This window comes from Ailuropoda melanoleuca, chromosome 2, assembly GCF_002007445.2.
Source record: "Ailuropoda melanoleuca isolate Jingjing chromosome 2, ASM200744v2, whole genome shotgun sequence".
Classification (NCBI taxonomy): domain Eukaryota; kingdom Metazoa; phylum Chordata; class Mammalia; order Carnivora; family Ursidae; genus Ailuropoda; species Ailuropoda melanoleuca.
The window spans coordinates 85062003-85086905 of record NC_048219.1 but is presented as its reverse complement, the minus strand read 5'-3'; the positions used below and the strand labels follow the sequence as shown (position 1 = coordinate 85086905).

The window sequence follows — 24903 nt, the reverse complement described above, 5'->3', positions numbered from 1 at the left end:
TAGAAGTTGTTGCCTATGTTCTCTTCTAGAATTTTGATGGATTCCTGTCTCACATTGAGGTCTTTCATCCCGGCGGATTCTAATTCTGGAACACGAAGTCCAGTGCAGGACAGCAGGCAGCGCCGTAGCTCTCACCACCCCAGATCCCCAGACACGCCAGGGAGGAAGCCATGCTCCTAGTAGGTACCAATCTCAAATATTTCCTCCAGAATGGCTCAAGGTACCTAAGAACAAGCGACACAATAATTAAAAGCAAAACCAAATGAAACACCTGTAAGCTGATTTCTGCCATTGTATCACACTGTGGTCACCCTGTTGGTAGCTTACAAGAGGCAGGGATGGTAGGGGTTAAACCGGCTGTACCCAGTTTCCTCATATATAAAGGGGGACTAGTACCTGGGCTACGTCATCAGGGTGCTGCAGCCCATGCACCAGCCTGTGAGCACTCTGTGCCTAACTGTTGCCCCCTTCACCCTTTCCCTGTGGTTGACTCCTACCTGTTCTTGGGTCCTGTATGTCTTTTCCGCATGACCGTGAACCTCTTTGATCAGTCATATCTTTGAATCCTATGGCATTCACCATCCGGCTTATGTGGGTCTCTATCATTTCCTGCATGTTAATCTTATTTCTCAGAGAGCATGAACTCCGCAAAGGCAAGCCAGACACCTGGCACGCAAGATTAAACTGTGCTCTGGGGTCGCCTGGGTGGCGTAGTCGTTAAGTGTCTGCCTTCGGCTCAGGGCGTGATCCCGGCATTATGGGATCGAACCCCACATCAGGCTCCTCTGCTATGAGCCTGCTTCTTCCTCTCTCACTCCCCCTGCTTGTGTTCCCTCTCTCGCTGGCTGTCTCTCTGTGTCAAATAAATTAAAAAATCTTAAAAAAAAAAAAAAACTGTGCTCTGAATTCTCGCTGCCCACTGTGTGAGGAGGCGCACGACGTTACTCTGGTATTTCGCTGTCTCTCCAGGAAAGTTTCAGTGCGCGTGACGGGGTGAAAGAATATGGGCACGTATTACAAAAGACCCTAAGAGAGAATGTAGAATAATACATAGCAGGTATTATTCAAATGTTTATTTAATTTAATTTAATTTAATTTTTAAAAAGATTTTATTTATTTATTTGAGAGAGAGAGAGCACAGCAGGGGAAGGAGGAGAGGGAGAGGCAGACTCCCCGCTGAGCAAGGAGCCCAACATGGGGCTCCATTCCGGGACCCTGAGATCATGACCTGAGCTGAAGGCAGGTGCTTAACTGACTGAGTCACCCAGGCGCCCGTCAAATGTTTATTTCAAATCATTATTTTCTAGGGGCACCTGGGGGGCTCAATCGTTAAGCCTTTGCCTTTGGCTCAGGGCGTGATCCCAGTGTTCTGGGATTGAGCCCCACATCAGGCTCCTCCCCTGGGAGCCTGCTTCTTCCTCTCCTACTCACCCTGCTTGTGTTCCTTCTCTCCCTGGCTGTCTCTCTCTCTCTGTCAAATAAATAAATAAAATCTTTAAAAAAAATCGTTATTTTCTAGGTGCTGGTTTTAAACTCTCTTCTGTTTTCATAGAGGGTACTGCTCCTTCAACGTGTGTCTTAGAAAGGAAGAGTTCTTCCGTCTTCGGTAGCTGCAGGGCCCAGCCCCACCCAATTTTCAGGCCAGCCTGATAAAGACCAATGATTTTCCGAGGGCTCAGAACCTTGTCTGCTGGGTCTGGAACCTATCTCATTGCTGCACGTCTGCACCCTATCTGGTGTACTTGGTGTAGAGTCTGACAAGCCATAGATACCTTTCATCTCCCATCAGATGGCCCAATTTGTGTGGCTGGGCTTCTGCCTCTGAATACTTCCCTCGTGGGCTGGCACTCTGCCCTGGGCCCAGCCGACTCAGCCAGGCAGCCTGACTCTTTCTGCGCCCCTCCCCTGGAAGGGCAACAGGGCACAGCCAGCCAAAAGGCTTCAACTTTCAGTGCTCTTATGGGACAAGCTTAAGTTTGCTAAAGATTAAGGCTGAGATTAAGGTTAACTCAACTGCTGGGAAATGCGTCTAATGAAACAGTAACTCAAAACCATGAACTTAGTGCCAGTCCTAGCTACATGTTACTATCCTATCCTGACTGCTGCCATATTGATTCATTATGTCAGACCTTTTTGGATAGCAAAGGCTTCAATCAAGTTCAAATTCACTGAGCTCTTTGCTCCCTGGACATCGGACAATTGGGGATCTTTCTAGTAGATGAGTCTTGAGCCAGAGTTGCTTCCAGGTTCCCACCCTTCACCTCCAGCTCCTTCAACAGGATCCTTGCACAGCTTTGTGTCATTTCCTCTGAGACTGGACTTCCTAAGGTTTTCCTTCATGAGAACAAGAGCTCAAAAATAAATCTAAGGGTGGAAGGACACACCAATTCCTGCCATGTTACCTAAAGGTCCCCACCTTAATACAACAGCAGGTTTAGAGACCCTTAACAGAGTTCCAGGAGCTGCCACTGGCTCATCAAAACAGGGAGCCCTTATATGGTTTTCTAGCCCTTGTTCCCCTAATGCTGTCATTTCCAACTACGAAGCTTTTTCTTTGGTGTGCCTGTTTGCCAAAACTCATATAAATCAGAGTATGCACTTTGCAAGACTTAGATTTGATTAATCTTAAAAAATTTAGAAGCTGCATGAGTGGGGTTTGAGATGAAGTGTGCAAAGATGTTTAGAGCAGCCTCCCCACCAGCCTTCAGATTGAGATGGATGACGAGCAATCCCAGGTTTGAGCTGACCATAATTGAAAAAGTGTGTGCCCAAAATATCATATTTATCCTTCCTTTCTCCAAGAGCCATAACTCTAAGGCCTCTGTTAGAACCTCAATAAAGTAAATGTCTTCAACTGCAAGCATCCCAGATATTCTCAGCGTCTATGATACTTAGAGAACAGGGATAGGAAGGCTGAGAATTAGAGGTACTGGGGGGGAGGAGGAGGGTCAGTTCCCGAATGGGACATGGCCCCCAGGCATCCCTGGGAAAGTAGCATAAGCCTGTAGAAGAGGAGCATTTGTGAGTGAGTGAACAATAGGAGGGCAAATGTGAACCACGGGAATCTAATCTGCTAACCCAGAGGCTCTGCTCATAGTGGCCACTGTGTGGTCCTTCCAGAAGGTGCCTCGGGCTACCTGGTGCCCAGCTCTGGGGGCTCCATTCACGCCCTTTTCTATGTAAGTGAACATGGTTCCTGAAATTGTGAAACGTGTTGGCTGTAGCAGTGGAAGCCAGAAGAGCCAAATGTGGCCCCTGGGGCAGGATCGCGGTCTTCCGGGGCTCTCTGAGCCCTGAAACTGTGCCAGGGGCCCCTTCAGACAGAGCTGAGGAGTGGCATTCATGAGCATTGAGCAAACCCCAGGCACCCACTCTGCGCAGTCCTGGGCGCGGTGTGGTGAGGAATGCAGATACGTATGAGAAGCATATACTGATTTGGGGGAGCTTTTGGGGAGGGGCTGCAATCTCTTACCTGGCCACCACTCTGCCCTCTGACTAGGATTTGAATGTGCTAACACCTCATCTGTTTTTTGGGTTTTTTTGTGATTTTTTTTTAGTTTAGTTTTTTTTTTTAAAGATTCTATTTATTTATTTATTTGAGAGAGAGAGCACAAGCAGGGGGAGAGGCAGAGGGAGAAGCAGACTCCCCACTGAGCAGGGAGCCCAATGTGGGGCTTGATCCCGGGACTCCAGGATCATGACTTCAGCCGAAGGCAGTCGCTTAACTGACTGAGCCCCCCAGGAGCCCTCCTAATCTGCTTTTTCTCCCTGGCTACCCATCCCACTTCACCCATCCCTGTTTCCTCAACACCTTTTGTTTTAAATGACATAATGCAGACTCCCAACTATAGACAACCGCAGATGTGGCCTGGACTCAATCTCTCCAGAAAATTAACTCTACTCTTTGCTTTCTTTGGAATACTTAAATGTCAACATTTAAAAGTTCTACTAGCGTTTTGTGTGAGTGTGTATGTATTCACACCCATCACCCATACACAAATAATCCACAGAGGGCATTTCTAGTTAAGCCCAGGCCCAGGGCTATATGACCAACTTTCAACGTGAATCATAAATTAAAAATAGGTATTAAAAAGTTGGCAAGACCCTTATCATGAAGTTTTATTTCCTCTTGCAGGTCTATTAGGTTTGAACAAGGGTCACACATGGTAGCTACGTGGAAGAGTGCTACATCAGAACAAGAAAGGGGCTGGATTCTCCCTGTTTGTGTTTGTTTTTCAAAGGTGTAATGCAAAGAGACGGTATATTGAGCAGAATGTTCTGACCACTCACAGGAACTGGCGGAGTGGGTGATACAAAGAACTCAGGGGCAAATTAACAGATCCCTGAGCTACTGCGAGGCGTACAAGAAGGTTTGTGGGGATTGATAATCAGCACTGCGTGGGGCCGACGCACAGGGCAGCGTCCCAGTCTGCCCGGAGGTCCAGAACGGGGAGGTCTGGGGCTGACTCTGATGCAGGTAGTCAGGGGCCATACTGAGGAACTCAAGCCCTCAGTGAAAACCTGCTGACCATCTCCATGGCCGGCATCTATATGATGGGCACACAGGGGTGCATTTGACTATTCTCATAATTTTAAATTTCTGTAAAATGAAAGTCAAACAACATCAAACCAAAAACCCATCTTTTCACGATGTGCCTAATTTTCCAAATGCCCCTACATCTCAGAAACATAAACGAAAAAGACAAAGGGGAGGGTGGAATTCCCTTCCAGCCCCCAGTTCTTGGCTCCGTCTGGATCTATGTGTGCCTTGAAATTCTTCTGCACTTGTTGAAAAGCCACATAGGGGATGCTTAGTCAGAAGTCTGGCCACTTCAGCTCAGACCAGATGACAGACTGACAGCGTATACTTAGTACAGCATGTACTTTTGTCCTGGACCCTCCAGAGGACAGAAGAGGGGCCGCGCCAGACCCACAGGTGTAGATGCGTTTTCCCCACCGGGTGAGGAGCTGCAGTCAGAAATTCTTTTCCTAGGGGCTGAGAACCCAACATATGTGACTGATTAGAGCTAATATCTCATTTCTAATTCCATTGATTCCTTGAAAAGAGCAAGTCCCAAAGACCATGGCTATTCTTAGCAATTTCAACTCCTCCCCCACCGGGCTTCCTGCATCTGAGGGAGGGAGAAGGTGGCCAGGAGGGCGTCTTGTCCTATGTGGGCAATGAGTGTCAAGTGGGACACCATTTCCAAAGCACACGCCTGTGGTCAGAGCCACACAAACCCACACATGGGTCTCTCCTGCCTCCTGGCTTCCCCATTCCAAGCCACAGCTGTGGCAGAGCCACCATTAATAACGAGAAGGCTCCTCTGTGGGCCAGATAACTCTGCAACTTCCACATTCAAAATGCATCCCTCCTCCCTAGCCCTTTAATCTCCCTGTGGTTTGGTAGGAAAGCCTCTCCATGGCCCTCCTTTTCCTTCCTGCAGGAAGGAAAGAGAAAGTGTGGGCCCCATCCATCCAAATAAAAGATTTTAATCCTCAGGGTGGATTTTTCAATGCAGGCAGAGCAACAGCCCAGGAGGCCTGATCGCAGGCCCCTTGGAGGAGAACGGAAGAGAGGACGAAGCTGATTTTCCCCATCAGCCCTTTTGAGCCTGTGGGGCTCCACACAACACCTTGCTGGTCTTCCCTGAGGTGGCCTCGGTGAATGCTTGTTAGACTGAATTGGATTAATCACACAGAATGTCCCTCAGCATTCTCCTGGCTTAGCCAGCCCTTGTCTTTGAGAGGCCCTGTGGTTTCCTGGACAACCCCTCTGGCCCAGAACAAAGGACCTGCCTGATGTTAGTTCAGCTCGGCCGCCAGGGAGCTGTGCGATCTCAGACAAGCCTCCTGACATCTCTGAGTCTCATTTTCAGCCCCAGTGAGAACAAAAGCCTCGCACCAGAATTACTGAATGTTTTCTATGACCTCTTCCAGCTTTAAAGAGGTAAGAATAAAGATTCAAGTCAACACTGGCTTTCCCTTAAGTCAAAATTTCCACCAAGTTGCCAAAGGCCACCATATATTTTCTGCATCCTGCTCTCTATTCTTCGGGTTTTGAAAACAGACCAGGTTGAATGCAACCTCATGGTTCACATTCACACAGCAAAAATCAGAGCCCCTAAAGCCAGCAGTGGGGATAAAATGATGATAAATGGAAACGAACTTTATCATCCAAAAATACCCCCTTGAACTCTGAAGAAATATTGATAATAACTCTCCATCTGCTGAATAAATCAGAACGAGACTGGAGACCCTACCCAACACTGTTTGAGCATGGAGGACAGCCAGTAAAGTTCTAGAGTTTCATGAAAACTGATCTCAGGAGAACTGACATCAATAAAACATGTCAAAGTTTTAAAGAGGAAAAGAAAAGGGATAGCAGAAGTTTTTTCTGTTTATTATTATCCCCACTGTAAAGAGCTTTTGTAGGAAGAGCAGAGGTCTAGGAATCAGGACGCTAGACTCCTACTCTCATCTCCCTCCCTGAGTCCTACATAAACTTGGTGAGATCGTTTCACCTCTCTATCCAGGCTACCTTTCTTTGTGATTGTGAGGCACAGAGAAAAAACTAAATAAAACACAGAAAAGGGTTTTGTGGGGAGGGGTGGTGACAAGTGCCTCAAACTTAAGATGCCACGTGAATAAACTGCATGGCTCTCTACAAACCATATGGCAGACTGACTCCTCCAAGTCCCAGAGTGAAAGAGCTGTGGGAGCAGCAGCTGCCTTAGGGCACCCCTCAGTGGGTGGGCCCCGTTGTTGGCACCAGGCTAGAGCCCAAGATTCCCAGTCCCATGGGACCTTCTCCAGATTTGAGCTCGGCCTAGTCTGGGCTAGGCGAGGCACTGAGACCTGTCGTGGAGATGAGCAAGGCAGAGCTGAGTGAGAAAGGACATCGGGGAGGGTATGGGCTGTGCTGAGTGCTGTGTATTGTGCAAGGCTGATGAATCACAGACCTGTAGCCCTGAAACAAATAATACATTATATGTTAATAATAATAATAAAAATAAAAGAAAGCTCACTTGAGTCTTCACTGCAGAGCTGCCTACAATGCTATTATTAAGGCCCCTCCCCCACCCCCACCGACAAGTCCCAAATCTGTTGGGTAGAGCCCAGATTTTTAAAAGTGAAGCTCTCAGTTCTCTTGGCCTCTGGCTCTCTTCTAGCTCAATACTCTGGGTGGAGGGGGGTGAGGGGGAGCCCGGGTTCTCCCAAAGTCATCTCAAGGTGTGGAGTGGCCCTGGGTAACTGACAGTCAGTCACTCAGAGTGTGAGAGCTCAGGTTAGGGGACCCCCACCAGTTTGCAGAACTGTTGGCTTAAATATGGATTCTCGGTGCCTCCAGTGAATATCTGGTATGTTCCCCACCCCCAAACAATGTCATAAATGTAGTCTACAGTCTAAATGACTAATCAGCCATATAAATGGACCGAAATATCTTCTGAGGCTAAAGTAAGAACAGCTGTAATGATTGTAGTACATAGTTGGAAACTCAAACTGGGATAAGTCCAATAATTTATAGGTATCTCTGCATGTTTACATAAATGTGGTCAAATGCCAGAATTACTAGTATGTACCATATGGAAAATAAAAATCATTCGGGGGGGGGTCTCTCTTAGATATTCTATCTGGGAAAGGACTTTGAAAATACATGGCACAGAAAATAGTGCATGTAATCTGAGCCACATCCAATGATCTTCGGGAGGTCAACACCACAAAAAATTCTCCCTCTTAAAAATTGGATTTTCTGACGTTTTCCTCTTCTTTATATCCCTTTTCCCCAGATCCCAAGCTTCTGAGGGAACGTGGGAGGCTGCCGCTGCAGAGACACACCACGATGATTCTCAGGCTTTGGGGACTGTAGGTGGGGGCATGGGAGTGTCAGAGATTGTGTTTTGACTTTCTCATACTGATGCGGAGTAAAGGGATCCCCAAAGAGAAAGAAAAGGGGATTTATTTATCACTTGGCTTGTCAGCCATGATACAGTCAATTTCCCCAGATTTTAGGTAGGTCAGAGGGAAATGCGCTATTTGAACAGAGTAAGTATTTCAGAGAACCATAGAATTTTAGCATTAGAGGGAAATCTAAGACTGGTTATATTTTACAAAAGAAGAGCGGTTCCCTAAAGCGGCTTCTTTAAACTGTATTACTAACAGAGCCACGGACACCCACTTGATGTACATACAAAGAGAAAAAATAAGTGGAAGAGGAAGAGGCAAATAAGGGGAAGATAGTGGTTTCACAGAGAGAGTCAGAGATGGAAAGAGACAGCGAGAGGGAGAATAAAGAAAAACACAAGAGATGTGAGGAAGTGAAGAGGCAGTCCATAAGAGGGCAGGAGACAGAGTGGTTGTTGAACAAATATGAGAAAAATACCATGATATACATTTAACAATATCCCATGCTTCCCTTTCTTGATTTCCTCTACATAATGAGCCAACCCTCCAACTTACCAAATGGGCCGTGTTGGAAGAATCCAGATTTCTGGGCAGTCCAGAGCATTGGAAAGCCTGCACCAGCTTTAACAATTAGATCCTAGTCTAATTTGGACAGTGTTTGGAAGATAAATCATCTTTTCAGTTTTTTATTTTTGTGCCTTCTCCCCCCTCAGCCACACCTAAACCATTCCAGAGAGTGGAACTCTCTGGTGATTCTATTCCCAGAAGGAAGCTGCCTGCCTTGAAGCATCTGGCCTGGCGTCCTCATGTTGCACAGCTCATAGCTCATCTTTCTCTGTGCCCTGGGCAGCTGATCTGAATATAGAGTTTGCATGAACTTCAAAGGAAGCTGGCAGGATGGGGTTGGGGCCTCGCTGCTTTAATCAAGATGGATTCAAAACCTCTGCTTATCACGTAGAAAACTAAAACCAGCAATGGAGAGCTAATTGACAATGACTAAAAGGGAAATGGCAATAAAGAAGGTGCAGGGAGCTCAATGAGACTAGATTTAAAGAGGTAATACCCTCCTAGCAGTTGATGATGGATCAGGTTTACTTCTTGCCTCCATAAATAATACAGCACATGGAATAAGATAGCTTCCTATAAGGTATGAGATGGGAAGTTCAGGAAAATATGCAAAAGCTCAAAAAACATTGTTTCCACCTGCCTGTCATGGTATCGATATCCCTCCCTTCTTGAGCTTGGGGCTCCTCGTTCAAGCTTCTTTGGCCAATGGTGGGAGTTATACCCTTGGCCACTCCTGCATGACTCTGTACCTCATGGGGACATCACTCGACACCTGCCTCTTCTCTTATGGAGCTCTATTTCACATGGGGACCATGCACATGGAATGCATCCAACGTTGACTTGGGTTCTGAGTGATTTTTTCCCAAGCTGGTCTCCTTCAGGGAAGCATGGAGTCTGACACATAGTAGGTGCTCAAAGAGGTTTGTTGAATAAATGAGGGAAAAAGAAACTATCTTATCGTTCCTGTAACCTTGCCCCGGCACAGTGTGAAGCACATAGATAACATCTGAGCCTCACTCACAACATATGTTGCCTTGAGAACAAGATGGAGTCCCTATGGCTCAAGGCTAAGGAGTTCATTGTGTTCTTTGCTGAGCAGATTCTTGAGAGCCACTCTGAAGCCTGTCAGTGCTAGAGCAGGAAGACGAGTTGAGGAAGGAGTACAGCAGAAAAGGAAGAGGGGCCTGGAGCCTTTCCTGGCTGTGAATGTCTCATCAACTTTTTGGTGGATAATTCTTTTTAGTTTTCTCCTTCTTAAAAGACAAACATGATTTCTAGGACCTCTCCTTCCTTCACCTTCTCATAGATATCAAAGGAGGAACTGTTCAAACATAGGACTCAAAAAGAAAGATAGATACTAACAGACTAGATGTTTTTCACTCTCCTTCAGGGAGTTTTTTTGTTTTGTTTTGTTTTTTTTAAGATTTTATTTATTTACTTGACAGCAAGCGAGAGAGGGAACACAAGCAGGGGGAGTGAGAGAGGAAGAAGCAGGCTCCTAGTGGAGGAGCCTAATGTGGGACTCGATCCCAGAACGCTGGGATCACGCCCTGAGCTGAAGGCAGACGCTTAACGACTGCGCCACCCAGGCGCCCCCAGGGAGTTTTTTCAAATCACACACACAGAAACATCACCCCTTTTCCCCACCCCACTCTCACTCCCAGTCTGCTTCTGTACAGTCCTCTCTAAGCAAAGATGTGACCAAGGGGCCAGTATGCACAATACTCTAGGACTTTCTCCTGATATTCTGAGGGGCAGAGGAGAGGCAAAGGAAGAAAACTAGAGGCAACCAAAGACAAACCTCTCTAGGAACATGTATTTAAAACAATTTTCTAAAGTAGATATGTAAGTGGTCAATAAATACATGAAAACACACTCAACATTTCATTGGGGAAATGCAAATCAAAACCACAGTGAGAAACCACTTCACACTCAGTAGGATGGCTAAAACAAAAAAGAACATCACAAGTGTTGATAAGAATCTGGAGAAACTGGAACCCTTGTATACTGCTAGTTGGAATATGAAATGGTGCAACTTCTTTGAAAAACAATTTGGCTATTTCTTAAAAAAATGAAACATAGACTTATATGACCCAGAAATTCCACTGAGTATACACCAAGAGAATTGGAAACATATGTGCACACAAAAACTTGTACACAAACATTCATAGAAATGCTATTCATAATAACCAAAAGGTGGAATGAACCTAGCAGTTCATCAACTGATGAATGGATAAAATGTTCTTATCTATACAATGAAATATTATTCAGCCATAAAAGGAATGAAGTATTAATACCTGTCACAACATGGATGAGTCTTAAAAACATAAGTTAAGGAAGCCAGATACAAAAGTTCATGTATTGTATGATTCCATTTATATGAAATGCCCATAATAGGAAAACACAGACAGACAGTAGATTAGTGGTTACCGGGGGCTGGGGAGAATGCAGACTGATTGCTAATGGGTCGGGGTTTCTGTTAGGAGTAATGAAAATGTTCTAGAATTAGATACAAGATGCACAACCTTTTGAATATGTTAAAACCACTCAATTGGACACTTTGAAAGGGTAGATTGTATAGTATGTGAATTATGTATCGATAGAACAATTTTAAAAGGAGAATTTTTTTTATTTTAATGTTTTTTTATCATATTATGTTAGTCACCATACAGTACATACCTGGTTTCTGATGTAAAGCTCGATGATTCATTAGTTGCGTATAACACCCAGCGCACAATGCAATACGTGCCCTCCTTACTGCCCATCACCAGCCTATCCCATTCCGCCACCCCCCTCCCCTCTGAAGCCCTCAGTTTGTTTCTCATAGTCCATAGTCTCTCATGGGGGGTAATCCGAAGGGGGAATGAAGCATGAAGTAAAAGAAGGAGAATTTAATACTGCTCAAAGGACAATTAGGGCCCTGCTGGGAACTCCGATTGCAACTAGAAAAGTTTTTCTAGTTACAAAGAGCACCAGCCTCCTTACCCCTCACCCCCCGCAACTCCCTCCCGAAATAGCCCACATTCACAATCCTCAGCCACTCCTAAAGGAAAAAAATATGAAGAGAGACATTAATGAGCAACTGGAGGTCAGTTGAGATACACTTGGCATTTGCAGACATTCTCTGTGAGTGGGTGGGGAGGAGGCTGAACATAGGAATGGGAATAATGGAAGATAACTGCCAAATCTCAAGAAGGGATCACGTGCTGAGATGTAAGGAAGGCAGAGTGTCTCCAGAAAGGCCTCTTTTCAATCCCTTCCTAAGTATTGACCATATGTTAATGTGGCCAATATAATCTGCTTTAGACACAAATATATTTGACCAGAAGATGGGAGTTTAGCTCTGAGCAAATGTGAGGCTTGTCTGCCTACTGGGCTCCTACGTGGGTTCCCACACTGCTGGCCTAACCTCTCCCCTTGTTCAGGGGCTGCTGGGTCCCTGCCCTTGATTCCCTTCTCTCTCCTAGGACGTGACATCCTAGGAAGGGATGTCAGTGTATTGTATGATTAGTTGTTTATTTAACTATATACAAAACCAACTCTAAAAAATCAAATTGATGTCTAGGGGAGATGCTAGGGAACCAAATATTTTTTTGAAAATAGCTTTTATCATGCCTTTCCTATGCAAATTGTACCACTGAAAAAGCAAAAACCACATGGGTACTTAATTACAATATTTCTTTTTTTTTTTTTAAAGATTTTATTTATTTATTTGACAGAGAGACAGCCAGCGAGAGAGGGAACACAAGCAGGGAGAGTGGGAGAGGAAGAAGCAGGCTCCCAGCAGAGGAGCCTGATGTGAGGCTCGATCCCAGAACTCTGGGATCACGCCCTGAGCCGAAGGCAGACACTTAACAAATGCGCTACCCAGGTGCCCCTAATTACAATATTTCAACAAATTCATAAGGAAAGAATAATAGCATTGGAATATCAGTGTACCTTAAGGGATTGAGGAACAGAGGATAAGCCATCAATGAGTACTAATTGCACAAAAAGAGAGACATCGAGACACACGTGCCTCCTGATGAAGAACACATCAGCCTTGAGGTTGTCATGCCTAAAAGAACCCGGGCTGGGATAAGTGGGAACACAGAGGCCAGAGGAACAGACTAAACTTTGTTTGGGGAAGCAGTCAGCAAAACCCAGACCATCGGAAACTCTAAGGATAAGTGATCCAGTTTCTTCAATAAATGAATTGTAAGGAAAAATAAGGAGATGGAGGGGAAAACCTATGGACTGAAAGATGCTTAAAAGGTGTATGTATCTAGGCAAAACCAGACAAGTGTTTAGGAATGTACACTTGGGTGTTAAGACTGTAAAGAAAAATGGGAAGTAGCTATCATAGTCAGGATAGTGGTTATTCTGGCAGGAAGAGAGGGGTAGTGGTTGAGAGGAAAAGCATCCTGGGGCCTTCTGGGGGATGACTAGAAAAATTCTCTTATCATGGACAGGTGTTTTACAAGAGTTTTATCCTTAAAAGAATTATTTTAACCTGTTCATTTGCTTTTTATGATTTTCTGTTACATGGATTCTAACAATAAAATGTTTTTAAAACAAATATTAGGGGCGCCTGGGTGGCACAGCGGTTAAGCGTCTGCCTTTGGCTCAGGGCGTGATCCTGGCGTTATGGGATCGAGCCCCACATCAGGCTCCTCTGCTATGAGCCTGCTTCTTCCTCTCCCACTCCCCCTGCTTGTGTTCCCTCTCTCGCTGGCTGTCTCTATCTCTGTCAAATAAATAAATAAAATCTTTTAAAAAAATAAATAAAATAAAATAAATATTAAATTGATTAAATGAAGTCAGCTATGATGGGAGAGATGGAAAGAAAACCCAGAAAATGAAGAGGAAAACATTAAGAATAAGGGAGGAAAAGTCACATTTATGATCACACAATTACTTTTTATAGAGAAAGCAGAACCCATTTCTCTACCAAAAAGTTTTTGGTGTCACCCAGGACTTCCCTCTGTAAAATGCACAAGTAATTTGGCCACCTGTAACTCTTGCAGTGCAATTAAGGAGATGGAAGAGCACATAGAGAGAGGACTGGAAAAGACACTGGGTAGGTGAGAGCATGTGTGAGTCAGGAGAATGGGAAGTGTCTTGAGACCGCCATTTGGTAGATGCCTGGGCAGCAGCATGGAAAGCACAGGGCACAGTATAGGTGTTGACCCCCATCAGCAAGACCCCAGCATCCGCAGGAGCAGCTGGAGAAGTCAGGACCCGTGCAGGGAAATGTCAGCTGTGTCACAACCTTGGGAGCAGAGAAGTGAGGCCTCTGTGTCTGCCTGTCCACATGTCTGTCAGCTTGACATTTTGGGTCAATAAATATTCATCAGGATGCGCCATTTCGGCTGACCTATGCCACCCCTGCTGCTGGAGGAGAAAATAAACAGGGCTTGTGGGTGCAGAGGACTTCTGCCCTTTTCAGAGCTGCCATTGTGCTGTGTGTGTGAGCCAAGAGCTCAGACAAATTTTTGCCTCCTCGAGTCCCTCAGGACTTGCGTCTAATATCTGGCTTGGAACCAACTCCTTCCCTGTGGTAATATAGTGCCATCAACATGTCAACTATGAGAGAATAGCATTCCAGGGGAAGTTAGTAAATCAATGAGCAACTCTGTCTACAGGCAACCTGCCAGTGGGAATGTTCCCCAGGCACAGTTTCTTTCTTCCTCCTCTGTGCCCCTGGCATCTAGTTCCATACATCTGTTTGGCTTTTCTTCTCATTGCTATTGCCTATGTATCTCTCTCCACCACTAGAATGGGAGCCATTCATTCAATTTATTTATTGAGCAATTCTTATGTGCAAAGCATTATGCTAGATAAAGTGGAAAATAAAATAGTACCTCATAGTGCTGAGAAACATGTTAAACAAACACACAAATACATGTATAAGTACACATGTTATGAGTGATAAGGAAAAAAAGAAAAAGGCAAAACAAATGATTATGTAGGGAGGTCGCATGATATTGGCACATCAGGAAGGGCTTCAGTGAGAAAGTATAAGTAGGGATTGGCTGGGCCAGGCGTGGAGAATACATTGCTGGGCAGGGGTATGTCCAGAGCATGAGGGTGACAGGGACAAGCCAGGGATGGAAGGCTAGATGGGCCATAAGGTAAAGAACCTGGTAGACCCTGACAAGGATCTTAGATTTTTAACCTATGTGCCATGAGAAGGAGCACATGCTTAGAAAGGGGGAGACCCATTAGGTGACAAATGCAGTGGACAAAAGGAGTGACAATGGAGCCACGGAATAGAGCAGAGAAGGTGGTGATGGAGAAAAGACGGCAACTCTGAGATATCTCTGGGAAGCAGATTTGGCAGGAATGGTGCACGGGTGTGAGCAGTAAAGGTTCATTCCACAACTCTTGAAGAACACACAGGTAGCTGAAGGTACCATTGATTAGCATAACCCAATATCCAAACAATACAAGACTAGCACATTCGTGCACAAATGCTAAAGCACGACTGAACTCATTTATGAGTATTGATATAAAAACTTTAAATAAAAAATTAACAAATCTAATCCAGGAGTGTAATACTAGCAGCTAACATGTATTAAGTAAGTATCAACATTTACCGCAGAACGAACACTGTCCTGGTATTTGCATTAACTTCTTAACTGAAGCATAACTTAATTACTTACATTAACTCCTTTATCTCCATGACTACCACATAAGTACTATTATTATCCTCATTTCACTGATGAATAAATTATGGTTCAGAAAAATGAACTACTTTACCTGTATCAATGTGGATGTCTCTCCCGGACATAATAATAAATAGGAGAAGCCAGAAACTTCTTCCCACATGTGATTCCATTTATGTGAAGTTCAAGAATAGGCAATACTCATCTTTGGTGTCAAAATGGGGGTTACCCCTGGAGGGAAATAGTGATTAGGAGGGAAAGTGAAGCAGCCTTCTTGGGTGCTGGAAATGTTATTTTTCCCGATCTAGGTGATTGTTACCTGATATATACATACCAAGTTGTAAACTTCAGATTTGTGCACTTTCTATGTTTTACATCAATTTTAATGAAAGGCAATGACATCCTTGGGAAAGGCATTTGGAAGACACAAAAATTTAGTATCTTTATATAGAGAAAGCCCTGAAAACCAGCAAAAAACAATAAAAGAATTTAAAAATCAATCTATTAGTAGATAAAAGACATAAATAGACATTTCAAAAATAAAGAAATATAAGTGGAAAATAAATCTGTATGAAATATATTTAAGTACTAAACTAAGAAACGCAAGTTAAACATTAGTGAGGTATTTTTCTTCTAACAAATTGGCTAAAAAAAACCCAGTTGATAATACCAAGTGGGGAAATTCACACTCAAATGTTGCACATATAAATTGTTACTAATTTTCTGAGGCCAAGTTTATTGAATGTATCAGAAGTCTTTTCAACTGTATATACTTTTTTTTAGATAGAGAGGGCGAGTGGGGAGGTGGGGAGAGGCAGAGAGAGAGAGAGAGAATCTTAGGCAGGCTCCACACCCAGCGTGGAGCCCAACTTGGGGCTTGATCTCAGGACCCTGAGATCATGACCTGAGCCAAAATCAAGAGTCATACCCTTAACTGACTGAACCACCCATATGCCCCACTCAGTTGTATATTTAAATAGCAATTCTATTTCTCTAAATTCATCTTAAGGAATTACTCCACAAATGTATTTGGCTATACCCATGTTCACCATAACTCTCTTGATAAAAGGAAAAACTTGGAAATTACTCCTGCATAGGTGATTACTGGAAAATTATTGTATTTTCATACAACATCATGACATGCAGTCTTAAAAATAATGATGCTGATCCATATTTATTAGCATGGAAAGATGCCTATATTTAATTTTTCTAATTGGGTATAAAGTCATATGTTATTATGTGGGTATTCATACAAATTTGTGTATACATATGCATGGTATAGATAAATTTGTATAATATATATTATATAATTATAACTATATTAGGTGGATGGATGGGTTTTGAATCAAAATGGTAAAAGTAGTTATCTGCAGGTAGGATACTTATTTCTTCCCTATAATTTTTCTCTACTTCATGAATTGTTTATGATAATATATTTTATAATCGTGTGTGTGCATGTACACACAAAATTTTAAAAGAAAGCACATCTAGCTAGATTTCCTGGCAGTTTTCATTTACATGCTTCATTAATGTTATTTTTCTTTGAACAGCATAAGCTTTAAAAGATAGTAGTTACCATTCATTTAGTGCCAAGTTTCTTACCTGGGCATTGTTTTTCACCTTGATAGAGTAGTTTGAAGCTGCCCAATTTCTTCTGAACATATTTTCTGAGTTTTGAGAAGTTTCCTACATTGTAACCCCCAAGGCAGAGCCAGAAGTTACTGTCCCAGGCTCTCTTGTTGCTGACATCAAACCTGTGAATTAGGTGTTGCCAATCAAACACCACGTGAGTCCTCAGCTTGGAAGCTAAAGCTACATGGAGGTAGACAGGAATGGCATCCATCCCAGCTGAACATGACCTCAGGGGCTCATGGCTGAGCTCCTGGCATCCAGGACCAAGCATTATCAATGCAAGCTACAGTGTCTCTCCAAGAAATAGAGTGGTTGCCAAGTGTTGGCAGCAATGGTGTTTTCACTGGAGCAAATTCTATGGTCTGATTTGGTGTTGTTTCTGGCCTCATCATTTCTCAGTCTGGTTTTCTGGCCCTCCAGAGGATTCTGGGAGTTGCTTAATATTTGTACAAATTATTTTTCTGCCTAAACAAGCCAGAGCAGATTCTATTACTTGCAACAAAAAGCTGTGCCTAATAGTATTACCTTCATTCCCGTTTTACAGATGAAGAAATTGAGTCTTTAAAAAAAATGCAGAAATTTCCCTAAGATTACACAGCTAGTAAACAGTGAGGCAACATATAAGTCCAAAACTTTTGAGTCAACTTCTAAGCTCTTTAGGAATCTAAAATTAAGATATTTCAATATTCACCATGAAGCAAGTTCATCTATAAAAGCAAATGTTACCATTTATTGTATAATTACTATGTACCAAAATTGTGCATCAGCTGTGAAAAGGATCCTAGAGATCATCTAGCCACCCTCATTTACAGATGAGGAGACTGGGGCTTCGAACATGATGGAATTTGCCCAGTATCCCTTAGGGAAGTAATGGCAGAACAGGGAGAAAAAATTAGGTTTGCTGACTCCTATTTCCTTTACATCAGTGGAGGATGAAGCCGTTTCTTAACCCACATAGCAATGCTTATGTCTCTCAAGTCCAGCGACTAAATGAAAATTTTTTTAAATTGTAAGAAGACATAAATATTAAATGTATGAGGAATAAACAAATTTAAAATATCGCCAACCAGTTACGTGGATACTCTGGACCATGCCACCATCACCCACTTTGGGTGTAACTGAGAAGCCTAAAATAGCTTTTGAGGGAAACTCCATGAGAACATCGCCTGGGGAACTGAGATCACATTTCCATCTGGCTCTGACTTTATAGAATCTACAGAATTTAATCTACTAGGTTTGATGCAAGAAAATTATCTTTTCTGCAGAAATTGGGAAAGTTGTTTGATCCCTTGTTAATCTATAGAAAAATATAGGATTGATTGTCTAAATATTTTTAAATAAAAATATTTTAGAGTAGACATAACTATCTGCACATGCATATATAATAATTTTTATGTCAATAAAATCCAAGATGTGTTTTACCCTCAGGACCATTTTTATTGACTCTGGGGAGAAAAATCTTGTGTCATATGAAGAAAATTGAACCTTTAAATTTCTGATTAATTTCCCTTTAAATCATCCAAATATTGCTTTTTATGGGTTATGTAATAGCCAAACAGTCTCTAAGGGGCTATTAAAGCACTTCAAGACTTGCTTCCCTTAAAATAAAATAATAAAATAAAAGTTAACATGGAGGAAGTAGGTTCCAAGTGAATCTACTTGGTCTACAAAAATTTGCATCAGTCTAACACTTGAAACATTTAACTGGGTTCTGAATTTTCTAAATTTTCCTTTTCCTGTGAAGAGTCCCCATGAAGACTGCTTGAGTGCTCAAAATCTATCTTTTATCAGAAAAGGAAATCCTTTTTCCCTGAAACCAGAGCACCCTGTTTTTCTCCATCAGAAATTACCTTGAGATGTTTTAGAGTGAAGGTATTACACCAACCTAAACCATACGCTTCTCTGCATGTAATCCAAGAGACAATTATTGGAAAACTATCCTTAACTAAGAGAGTCTCCTTTTTCAAAAATCATTGAGTGGTTCAAATAGTGGAGAGTGCAGTTCACTAAGGGTGAAATTAAGTAGAATCACACATTAATACAAAGTGGACTCCTCTTCTTTATCACTATTTTTGAGATAAATGCCTCAGAATGGTTGAAGGAAATCAGGTACTTTTGCCCTAAACTCTTCTTTATCTTAGTTTTCTCATTAATCTACTTGCATGAACAACTTGAGTAATTCGGAAAGAAGATTTAAGAAATTTAAGAGTGAAGAAGACTTTTCTCAAGCAACAGTTTAAGAGTGTGCTAGTTTGTATAGCAGAAGAAATCCACCATAAGTTCCCCATTTCCAGGGAATTGGAGAACTAGACATTCCAATTTTTGGCTGGATTAAGACTAACTTGAATCTGAAGTCATGCAGACAAAGATAACATAGCATCTTAAGCAGAAGTCAGAGGAAGCCATTCATAAGTTAACTAACTCATCCCACTAGTATTTATTCACTGCCAACTCTGGACAGAGAGTATGTTAGGCACTGGTGATACAACAGTGAACTAGAGAGATATGTATTTTCAAAAAAAAATCAGATGACTAGAGATTTGTTCAAGAGTGCCATGGTTTGGTAATAACAAATACTGATTCCAGGACTCCTTAATCGCATATTTTGCATTTTCTGAGAAAGGAAACATAGAAGTACAAATACCCATTTGTACTTTTTATTTTTAGTGCTGTGGTATTCAATCAATGTTTTGCATACCGACTAGAGCTTTCCTTAGATGGGATCCAATGGCCCTACTCATTATAGCACATATGATTCACTCAAACTTTTGTCGCTTTCCATTAGTCTGTATCTCACCCTAACCTACTCACTCCCAGCTTGTCTTTGCCTCTTTCTTTACCATGAAATGGAAGTCATTGAGCTAGAACTTTCCCAACTCTTCTCTTTGTCACCTTCAAATTTGTCTAGGTCCTATAAATTTAATGCAATCTCAATAAATAATATCCATGATATATGAGAAGGAAATAGAAAATGATATTAAAATAATATTTTAGAAATGTTAAAATGCAGGAAAAGATGTGTGGATATTCAAAGAAATCTTGAAGATAAAAAGAAATGAGAGCTAATTAACTCTACTAGATAATGCAATATATCTTGAAACTTCAGTAAATAAAAAAGTTTGCTACTTAATAGAAAAGGTAAAGCCAAAGGGATGGAATAAAGAATTCAGAAATGGACTCAAATATCTATGAAATTTTGGCTAATGATAAAAGTAACATTTCAAACTGGTTGAGGAGAGAAGGGAAGAATTCAAAATATGATTTTGGGCAACTGGCTAACCATTGGAAAAAATATTAAAACTATATTTCTCTCATCAAAAATAAATTCCAGATGGATTAAAGATGTAAATGTATAAAAGATTTAGAAGAACATGAGGAATAACAGAAATCTTACTTTACATCCTGAAATAATTGAAAAATAAGACACGTAGAAGCAACATGATTTTAAAACATTAGACATCAGGCACCAAAGGACAGTAGTCCCTGGAAGATGGACACAGATGTCATGAATCCCAGGATTGCCTGACTCCATGCCTGAAGAGGGTTTCAAGGCTGCGCTAGAGGGAAGGGGAAACCAGGGATAGTCCAGTGATCTTTCTAAATTGAAGAGATGGAGCTGTGAGTCTAGAAAGATCAAGGTCACTGAAGCCACTAGAGAGAAAAAACCTGCACACAGGGAAAGAGCTTGGAAGTTTTCAGCGGAACCTCTTGCAGTGTACAGGTCAGTACTGCTCAGTAAATGTGTGTGAGTAAACTAGTAGAAGCCCCAGGGACTGGGGAAGCAACCATGTGAAAGGTCTGGAAAGAACAATGCCTCACAAAGGGCTGGAAACCATTCCTGTTGCCAACAACCACAGTGAAAAACCTCAAAACTCACAGGGCATCGGTAAAGTACTCAGAAGAGTTTGTCTTATTAATGGAGAAAAATTAGCTCTAGGCTGAATGCTGCTCTGACCCTACCTAACAAAGCTTAACCACAGGCTCTAAATGGATCAGTATTTTCCAAGTAACTTAAATGTCTCCTAGAACAAAACTCAAGAATATTCACTGGAATATTTTGCAATAATCAGCATCCATCCAACAAGGTGAAATTCACAATGTCTGGCATCCAATAGAAGAATTTACCAGGCATGAAATGAAGCAGGAAAACATGACCCATAATGAGAAGAAAAGGCAGTCCACAGAAACAGATCCAGAAATGACTAATACAAGAAGCTAAAGAAAAGATTAAGCATTCCAAGTATAGACTTGCAAATTATAAAAAAGACCCAGCTCAAATTTCTAGGGGTGAAAACTATAATGTCTGAAGTGAAAAATACATTGGATGGAAATGACAGCAGATTAGACACTGCAGAAGAAAGTCTTAGTGAATTGAAAACATAGCAATAGAAGTAAGCATGATTGATTTCTTAAAAAATAATTTTGAAATTATGCATGTATTTTAATACACGAAATAAAACAGAAGAACAAAAGAGGAAAAAAGACTGCCCCATGTGACATGAAAATTAAAAGTTGCTTGAAATAAAACCTGAACAAAAATAGGTCTCTCAATCTTAAGGAAATGCGAATTAAAACTACAATGAATTTCACCACAGGCTCACCAGGTTCATAAAATTGATTAAGTCCAGTAATGTCAGGTGTGGCAAGAGTGTGGAGCCCCTGGAACTCTCAGTTAGTGAGAGTAGATTAGTGCCAACTCTTTTGAAAATTGCTGTTAAATTTGAAGTTATACATACCCCATGGCCCAGAATTCTACTTCTGGGTTTCTAAGCTCAAGCAGCTCCTGCACTTACTTGTCAGCTACAATACATGTACAAGAATGCTCATAGCAACATGGCTCATATTTGCCCCAAGGTTAAAATAACTCACCTGTCCATCAACAGTAGAATGGGTGAACAAATTGTGTTACCTTCTTAGAATGGAATATTATACAGCAAAAAAATTATACAAACAAATCTAAAGAAGTCAGACACAAAAGAATAATTACATTTCTGTAAACTTTAGAATAGGACAGAATAAAGCCTAAACTATATTTATAAGGGACATTCACAGGTGGTAAAACCGTAAAGAAAAACAAGGACTGTTCTGAGGGCGGGTAATGTGCTGTTTCTTAATCTGAACAGAGGTTAACCATTATTTACTCCTTTGTATACAACACATTTAAGTTCTATGTATGTTTCTACATGTATATGACATTCCAAAACTTGAAAAAAGGCTTTAACAAAAGACGATGCAACGGGGATGTACTGTATGGTGACTTACATAATATAATAAAAAATCATTTAAAAAAACACACAAAACAAAAGATGATGCAAGCTCAGCTAAACAATGCTATTGTTTAACTCCGCTCTACTTCATACAAAACATGATTAAGAACAAAGTTTCCCTTTGCATCATATGCTATTCTATAGTGAACACTGAATTCCATAGACAGAAATCACCCATAAACCTGACTGATTTAACCATAAGTCCCAGAATATTTAGATTCTCAAAGAATCTACCTCCAGGTCTATGGCCATACCACCCTGAACACCTAATCTCAGAAGCTAAGCAGGGTCAGACCTGGCTAGTACCTGGATGTGCGACTACCCAGGAATGCTAGGTGCTATAGTTTTAAAAAATATGCTATCTCCAATAAATAAGAAATGATAGGAATGTTGCTTACAGAAATATCTGACCTTCAATAGTATTGAACAAGTTTCCCAATACTTCAATAATGTATACTTTGACATTTTTAATAGAAAATTTAGATTGTTTTAGTCTTAATCCTCCAGATGAAGAACTTGTATTCACATAATAATAATGAAGATGATAACAGTGATCACATATCGACTGCCTGAGTTTTCACTGAGGATTAAAAATGTGTTTGTGCTCTTGCTATGCTCTTGTGCCTTGTATATGTGATCTGATCCAATGTCCACTGCAATCCTACAGTCTAATTGTTTTGCAGATGACATTCACACAGGTCAGGTAATTTTATATATGGCTAATAATCTAATGACTCTTATCTAGGATTTGAAAGCAGATCTTTTTGATTTCCAGCATTAAATGTTTCCTGCTATACCACATTGTTTTCCCTGAAAAACCCAAAGTATGTCAGGCTGAAAGTATCAGATTAGCAAAATATCAACTTCACTGAGCACCTGCCATGTACCCAGCACTGTAGAAAATACATAAGGGGTAAGGCATAGTTGAGAGTGTTGAAGGGGTGCAAGACATAAAGCCATGCCTTAAGGAACATGATGATATCTCTTGAAGCCTGAGATGTTATGGTTCAAGCCGGTTGAGAAGACAGTAACCACACATTAAACAACTAGAGAACATGCCAGCACCATGCACTTGAGATCAAAGCTGTGTGATACAGAAGCATAGATTCTGCCTCCTTCTTTGTGTTACTTTGATCTTTTAAATTCTTGAGATTTGTATCTGTGACTGACTTCCATGTGTAGTTTGGCCATAAACTATGAATAACCATCACTTCCATGGCTACTTCTAGACAGTTTGACCTCATAACAGGACATTGGGCTTTAGCTATTTCCACTCTCGTGATTAGACTCAACAGTGCCTAATAGAGCAGTGAGCTGGGAGTGGGTGGGAATAATAAAGACCTTCCCTCGATTCAGGACTAGAACAATGGTGCTTAATCAGAGGCAAACCACCAATCACCACCAGTAAAGATGAGGGATGCTGCTAAACACCCTTCAATGCTCAGGGTAATACCTCCCTTCCCACTCCCGGCACCTCAGCAATAAAGAATTCTCTGGACCAAAATGCCAATAGAACAGGGTTGAGAAAGTCTGGTTTAAAACAACCTTTAAGAGAAACAGAACAGAAGAACAGCACAGAAGAGAATTTGGGAATGTGCCTCATGATTACAAAATTTTTCAATCGGCAGAAAGCCAAAGCGCGCACGCATGCACACGCACACACACACAATTGGTTAGAAGAGATGATGGAAGATCTCAGTTTATAATAACAACCGAAAAAAATTACCAAGAAATGGGCATAATTTATGAAAGTTTAAATATAATTTTTAAATAAGTGTTTAAATAAAACTTTAAAATGAGCACACACACACACACACACAAACCCACATGACAAATAAAAAAGCATATCATATTCTTGGGGAAGAGCAAGCAATATCATAAAGATGCCTACTTACCCAAATCTATACATTTAACATGACCTGATTTTTTAAATGCCAAAATGATTTTTTTGAACTAGACAACCTGATTCTAAAACTCATATGGAAGAAAACAACAACAAGGAAGACAGGAAAATTCTGAAAGACAAGAGTAATAAAGGGGAATTATTTTTATTAAACAATCAAACAATTCTTTTTATTTTATTTTTTGGTGCATTATTTTATAAATTAAAGCCAGTTTATTATACAATACATAACAGAACAAAGAAGAAGGAAGACAATGTTTTTTTTATAATTCCGCCACTCAGAAGTCAATAACTAAATGTTTTGTTGGGTGGACTTCCAATCTTTTTTTTTAAACAGTAAAATGATTTTTGAAAGTATGGATAATTAAAATAATGTGATATTGGCACGAAATATAACTGGAACAAACTAGGAATCAAAAAGAGGCACAAATGCAATGGAGATTTTATATACGTTAAAGGTAACATTTCAAATCTATGGATAAAAGACAGATTATTCAATAAATGATATTGGGACAACTGGGTAGCCGCCTGGAAAAACATAAAGTTTGATTTACCCATAATTTATATGAATAATAGAAGAAACCATGGAATTTTAAAAAAGCAATCTCAAAGTAGAAAAAACTTTTCTAAGTATGCCACAAAACCCAAACTCAGGAATTATGAAATAAAAGGTGAATATATTCATCTAGGCAAACAGAAAAGAATGACAGACAGGAAACTATATTTCCAACTTAAGTCACAAGAAATGAATCTCCCTAATATAGAAAGAGCCCCTCTAAATCAATAGAAGACCAAAACTCAATAGAGATGTAAAGAAAGGAAATGGACTGTCCACTGAAAAGAGAATTCAAATGGCTCTTAAGTTTGTGAAAAGCAAGCAATCTCACTCAAAATAACAGAAATATACAAAGATATGGGACTTCATCAAGATAAAAAGCTTCTGCACAGCCAAGGAAACAGTCAAAAAAACTAAGAGGCAGCC

General features: G+C 41.2%; 1 long non-coding RNA gene across 1 annotated transcript in view; it reads right to left on the bottom strand.

The window, feature by feature from the left end:
* Nucleotides 1-78: 78 nt before the first annotated feature.
* LOC117801040 overlaps nucleotides 79-24903 on the bottom strand; it is a 58183-nt gene continuing 33358 nt past the window's right edge. Inside the window, exon 4 of the long non-coding RNA XR_004623401.1 lies at nucleotides 79-224. This is a non-coding gene — a long non-coding RNA (uncharacterized LOC117801040). The remainder of the gene's footprint in view (nucleotides 225-24903) is intronic.